This window comes from Olea europaea, chromosome 1, assembly GCF_002742605.1.
Source record: "Olea europaea var. sylvestris chromosome 1, O_europaea_v1, whole genome shotgun sequence".
Classification (NCBI taxonomy): domain Eukaryota; kingdom Viridiplantae; phylum Streptophyta; class Magnoliopsida; order Lamiales; family Oleaceae; genus Olea; species Olea europaea.
The window spans coordinates 34661668-34668406 of NC_036237.1; positions in this window are offsets into that span (position 1 = coordinate 34661668).

Sequence of the window (6739 nt, forward strand, 5' to 3'; positions counted from 1 at the left end):
TTATTTCAAAATTTCAAGATGATTTAACAATAAAGAATTTGTTTTAAAAAGAGATTGTAAAGTTTCAAAAGACAGTGTAAAAAAACCTTGTTTAACAAATTTTCGCTAGATGGCAAGTCATCTTATTTTGCTCTGATTTCAAAATTCTATATATACAAGGTAATTCAAACTGTCTTGCAGATTTGTCTACAAGAGAGTTTCTGTAACAAAAAACTTCTTGAGCAAAATAACTATGAGATATCAAAGAATGGATTCTTCTTCCTCTTCGAAGAAGAATAAGAAAGAGATAGCAATGCCTTTACTCTCAATTGAAGATTATATTTAAAATTCTCATGGATCTTCTTCTAACTCTCAAAAAACAACTCTTGCTTCAAAAAAACCTTTTTCGAAGTACCCCTCTAAGCAAGAAAGTTCGGAGGAATTTTTTTTTTTTTTCAAATTTCAAAAAAGCCGTTTTAGGATCTAAAAAATTACTAGATATTAACCCTAAAAAATCCTTTCATTACCTTACTAAACGAATTCAATATCTTGTTTTTGAAATGAAAACTTCATGGATCCATAGATATTCATCTCTTGATGAATGTCGTCAAGACATTTTTCCTCGACAATTCCATTTCAACCCAAAAATAAAAAAATAAAAAAGACCAGAACTTATTATGAAGCTATCCTAATTAAATCTGGATCAATTATAATAACTCATACCCCGAACTCTTAAAATTCAAAACAGATTGACTTTTCTAAAATCTCGATTCAAAGGATTTTTGATAAATATATTTTATACACTTATTGGGAGTCTAAAATGATGATATTTGGTAGTTCATTTGACAAAGTATATCCTAAATTATTGTATTTTATGTCATATAGGCAAAACTCAATGGTTGAACAAAGAATTGAAATAAAGAAGCGAAAATTGTTGAAAAATGTGAAATCCAAAGTATGGGGACTAAATTGTAAAATTTCAAAAGTTGATTTGGACTATGAAATGAAGATCGAAGATGTTAGGGCTTCGATTGGATGCAATTAGAAGTTAAAGGACCAAAATTGCAAGAGAAAATGACTTAAAAGAATCAAAAAATCAAATTTGGGGACCAAAATGCAAACTTTGAAAGATTGTATAATTGGGCGAGTGCCCCATTTCCTACTGGACGACTGCCCAGGCCAAAACCTCGGTTCACGACCTATTTCCTTTTTCATTCCAAATTATACATGGAAACCACCTTTTTTTTTTAAAGATTTTTGACCTAATTTTTACATCTATAAATACAATTCATAAGAAGCCAATATAAAAAATAAATATATAAAACCTCTCAAACTCCTCTCATATACATCTCATTCTTCAATACTCATCAATTATTATCATCAAAGATGAAAATTCATAGTTTTGTGAGAGAATTAAAAGGGACTTGCAAGAATTTAATCAAGTGGAGATTCAAACTTGATTTTTGGGCAAAGAAGAGAGGGCTAAAGTAGAGATTTATCTAGAAACCATTGAAGAGATTCAATTTCAAATTTCATCTTCATATTCCCAATGATCCGGGTTATATTTTTCCACTTAAATATGATTTTTTTAATTTTTATTTTTTGTAATTTCAATATGTTGGGCTAGTTTAATATGTTTATTATCGTTTTTATCGTTCTTTTCAATTACTTGATTAGCATTTGAATTTTTAGTGAATTTCATTGTTATTAAGAGAGATAATAGGGTTAAACACAATATAATAAACATTATAAGGTTCGGTAAAGAATAAAGATATACTTCTATGCTTTACACAATTTCAATAGGTTTTCTAGCACTTATTAATGTATTTATCATATTTGCATCTTTCATCAAGAGATAGAAGGATCACTGAGAGGAATATGTTTGATCGATATCGAGAGAGGAATTCAATTAAATTAAGAACATTGACCAACATTAATGATTTCAAAGTGTCAATTTAATTGTTAAGCTAAAAATGGAATAACATGAAGATTCGACATCTTAACAATACTTTCACATACTTGAAAAACACATTTATTCGCTTTCACCAGTTTAATTAATAATTTAGGGATTGTATAGAAAAATCACAAAACTTATTTGCTATTCGATTAAAGTAACAATTAATTTTAACTCGGTCAAATACATAGCTCTAATGAGCTCGACACTATATTCACTACTTTATAATTTTATCTTGTGAAGATTGGGAACAACTCCTATGGGAAGAGAGAATGACATATTATCAAAAGATGATATATTTGAATTTTGTTTCAATTATTTTGATTACAAAAATGCCTGATTCAATGTTTTCTATTTTAGACCACTAACTCATTCTTGGTTTATACTTTTCATCTAGCTTGTTCAACAAGTTTTTTTAAATGGTTTCAAACTTGATTCGATTACTTTGGTCTTGACAAAACTAGTCTTATTCCTCAAGGATTCAAACACTTCAAAAATGAAGCAAAAAACATTTTAAAGCCTCAAGAAAATCGTTTATTTCCTTCGCATTAAATCTCAAAGTCTCGTAGGATTTTCTAATGGGATTTTCACACCATTCAAAATACTATCCCTGAGTTCAATGTCAAAAGGATTGTTCGAAGATTCAAAATTAAATAGTTGTTAAAATTTCATGAGACAAACTGTTGCCTCAAGGCTGTTAGCTCATGGATTCAAGAATAAAAAAATATCAGCGTTGCAAAAATTTTTAAAAGAGATCAAGAAAGGCATGCTCAATCAGTACAAGACTCCAGAAGAATTGACAATTATTTCTTAAAAATTGCCAATTTATCTGAAGACTCTTCAAAGAAATTAATATTGGACTCTTCTCAATCAAATTCAAAAAAAATATGTTCAAAGCAATGAAAATGATTGTTAAGGGTTGGATACTGATGAGATGATTACCTAAGTAATTCAAAAGTATTCAAAATGACTATATTGACCTAGTAATCTGGATGAATATAAAAATATCGGATTCATAATTCAAGAAATGTACTATTTTAGAGGGAGCATTTTTTTAGATCGAATGACATAATATTCCATTCATATTGACCAAAAGGAACATTAAATACAGTTTTGTATCTAACTCCTTTTTTAATTTGAATTTGCTAAAATCAAGAATTTATATCAAAACAGATAATTTCCTCTTAATAATTTAATACGTATAATGTTTTTTACATTGAAATTCGTAAATTAATAGAGGAACCCGGATCATTTGACTCAATCAGGGCCCGCTGCCCAACACGCGCCATGATATGCGCGTGTTCAATTACTGACCTGGTGGCAAAAACTACTATAGAAGCCAAAAGCCAAAACAACAACGGCAAGGGAAAGGAGCACGCGTCACGTCACCGTACAATTCCTACTTGTCGCCACCGGTGACGGAACCCGCGGAAAGCACGCATAAACTTCTATAGATACATATTCTATACGTATATTTCTATGCGCTGTCGTTTTTTCGCGTGTCGAAGAATCCTTAATATCATAAATTTTCGAATTCAGCTGATTGATTCGTAGTTGGTGATTCATTTGCCATTTTAGGTAAGGATTTTGTTTGCAGAATTCATGGTTTTTCCAAGTTAATAAATTTTTTATTGTCCTTTTTTACCTGGCATATTCATCGTCGATTTTGTTTTCATTTTTGAAGGTTTAGTGATTTGATTTTATGGGGCTCTTTAATCTTTTTATTTGTGCGTGTATATGTGGTGCTGATGTGTTTTGTTTGATATGCAATTAAAATTAATGATTTCCTGTTCGGGTACATGGGAATTTTTATTTCTAATTTTGAGTGAATTTGATTATTTTTCCCTTTCGAGAAAATAAGTTTCCATGTCTGGTTTCTGTTGTCTGATTCTCCTGAAAGTATTACAATAGTAAGGGTTTATTGGTCTTAGATTGGGATTTGTCGGTAAAACTGGGAGCTGATGGAAACTATAGTTGATGTTAGATTGACTATCGGGTTTGGAGGTTTTCTTTCATGTTAGCTAAAATCATAATAGTCAATTACCTCCCAGAATGGAAATCTCTCAATGCACGGGTATTAAGTTTTCGTCCTATCAGGCATAAAGTTTAAAATTGGCTTTCACTAAGCCATCAAGTCGTTATGACCCTAATCTGGGGAAGTTACTCTACAAGCTACTATTTCTGAAATCAACAAGGGCAACAAATATTTAAGATAAACTTTTGAGGGAATTACTGTTGCAGGTGACTGGTTAGTTAGACGTGCCAATGGGTATGTCATGCCTATGCAAGATTCAACTTTAAGACACTAGAACACTACTAATATTTTATAAGATGATGACCATATGAAAATTTCTTTGCTAATTGTCTTCTTTGAAGTTTGTCTTAATCGCCATTCTTGCAAACGTAATTGATTGGCAGGATTTTTCGTAGATTTAATTTGATGAATATATTGAGCACTTTGTTGAGGAGTTCCCATTTGTTGTTACTGGGGTGACCACTGATACTGATTGTGTTCCTAGTTCACAGAGAGGCACACTTGCATATATGTTACTGACTTTTTGGAAGTCTACAAAGTCATAACTTTGAGGAGAGAAACACGCAAATCATAGAAACTGGGCATCTGAGCCATACTTTTTTTTTTTTTTTTGGAAAACTAAGCTTAGGAAAGCATAGAAGTCTTAATTTCATTACAAACCCGACTTCCCCGCAGATGTTCTGGTACCTTTTCAAGCTCAGCTGACAGTGTTTGATTCAATTTTCTTGCCTCTGCTTATTTGATATATGTGGAAATGTGGATTCTCAAGCCAATGCCGTTAATCTGTGTTCATGGTTACATCATGACTCTCAGTTTTAATTTCATGCAAGGAAAAGCTTAGCACTGTGTATGATGACTATGCAGGTAGGAGAAACAAAATTAGCTTTAAGAGTTTAGTTCTTGCACTCTTTGAAAGCTACCAGTGATTGCTTTCACAACTAAGAGTGCTTTCGGACAAATGAATGAAATCACTGGTAGCTTTCAAAGAGTGCAAGAACTAAACTCTTAAAGCTAATTTTGTTTCTCCTACCTGCATAGTCATCATACACAGTGCTAAGCTTTTCCTTGCATGAAATTAAAACTGAGAGTCATGATGTAACCATGAACACAGATTAACGGCATTGGCTTGAGAATCCACATTTCCACATATATCAAATAAGCAGAGGCAAGAAAATTGAATCAAACACTGTCAGCTGAGCTTGAAAAGGTACCAGAACATCTGCGGGGAAGTCGGGTTTGTAATGAAATTAAGACTTCTATGCTTTCCTAAGCTTAGTTTTCCAAAAAAAAAAAAAAAAAGTATGGCTCAGATGCCCAGTTTCTATGATTTGCGTGTTTCTCTCCTCAAAGTTATGACTTTGTAGACTTCCAAAAAGTCAGTAACATATATGCAAGTGTGCCTCTCTGTGAACTAGGAACACAATCAGTATCAGTGGTCACCCCAGTAACAACAAATGGGAACTCCTCAACAAAGTGCTCAATATATTCATCAAATTAAATCTACGAAAAATCCTGCCAATCAATTACGTTTGCAAGAATGGCGATTAAGACAAACTTCAAAGAAGACAATTAGCAAAGAAATTTTCATATGGTCATCATCTTATAAAATATTAGTAGTGTTCTAGTGTCTTAAAGTTGAATCTTGCATAGGCATGACATACCCATTGGCACGTCTAACTAACCAGTCACCTGCAACAGTAATTCCCTCAAAAGTTTATCTTAAATATTTGTTGCCCTTGTTGATTTCAGAAATAGTAGCTTGTAGAGTAACTTCCCCAGATTAGGGTCATAACGACTTGATGGCTTAGTGAAAGCCAATTTTAAACTTTATGCCTGATAGGACGAAAACTTAATACCCGTGCATTGAGAGATTTCCATTCTGGGAGGTAATTGACTATTATGATTTTAGCTAACATGAAAGAAAACCTCCAAACCCGATAGTCAATCTAACATCAACTATAGTTTCCATCAGCTCCCAGTTTTACCGACAAATCCCAATCTAAGACCAATAAACCCTTACTATTGTAATACTTTCAGGAGAATCAGACAACAGAAACCAGACATGGAAACTTATTTTCTCGAAAGGGAAAAATAATCAAATTCACTCAAAATTAGAAATAAAAATTCCCATGTACCCGAACAGGAAATCATTAATTTTAATTGCATATCAAACAAAACACATCAGCACCACATATACGCGCACAAATAAAAAGATTAAAGAGCCCCATAAAATCAAATCACTAAACCTTCAAAAATGAAAACAAAATCGACGATGAATATGCCAGGTAAAAAAGGACAATAAAAAATTTATTAACTTGGAAAAACCATGAATTCTGCAAACAAAATCCTTACCTAAAATGGCAAATGAATCACCAACTACGAATCAATCAGCTGAATTCGAAAATTTATGACATTAAGGATTCTTCGACACGCGAAAAAACGACAGCGCATAGAAATATACGTATAGAATATGTATCTATAGAAGTTTATGCGTGCTTTCCGCGGGTTCCGTCACCGGTGGCGACAAGTAGGAATTGTACGGTGACGTGACGCGTGCTCCTTTCCCTTGCCGTTGTTGTTTTGGCTTTTGGCTTCTATAGTAGTTTTTGCCACCAGGTCAGTAATTGAACACGCGCATATCATGGCGCGTGTTGGGCAGCGGGCCCTGATTGAGTCAAATGATCCGGGTTCCTCTATTAATTTACGAATTTCAATGTAAAAAACATTATACGTATTAAATTATTAAGAGGAAATTATCTGTAATCTGAGTT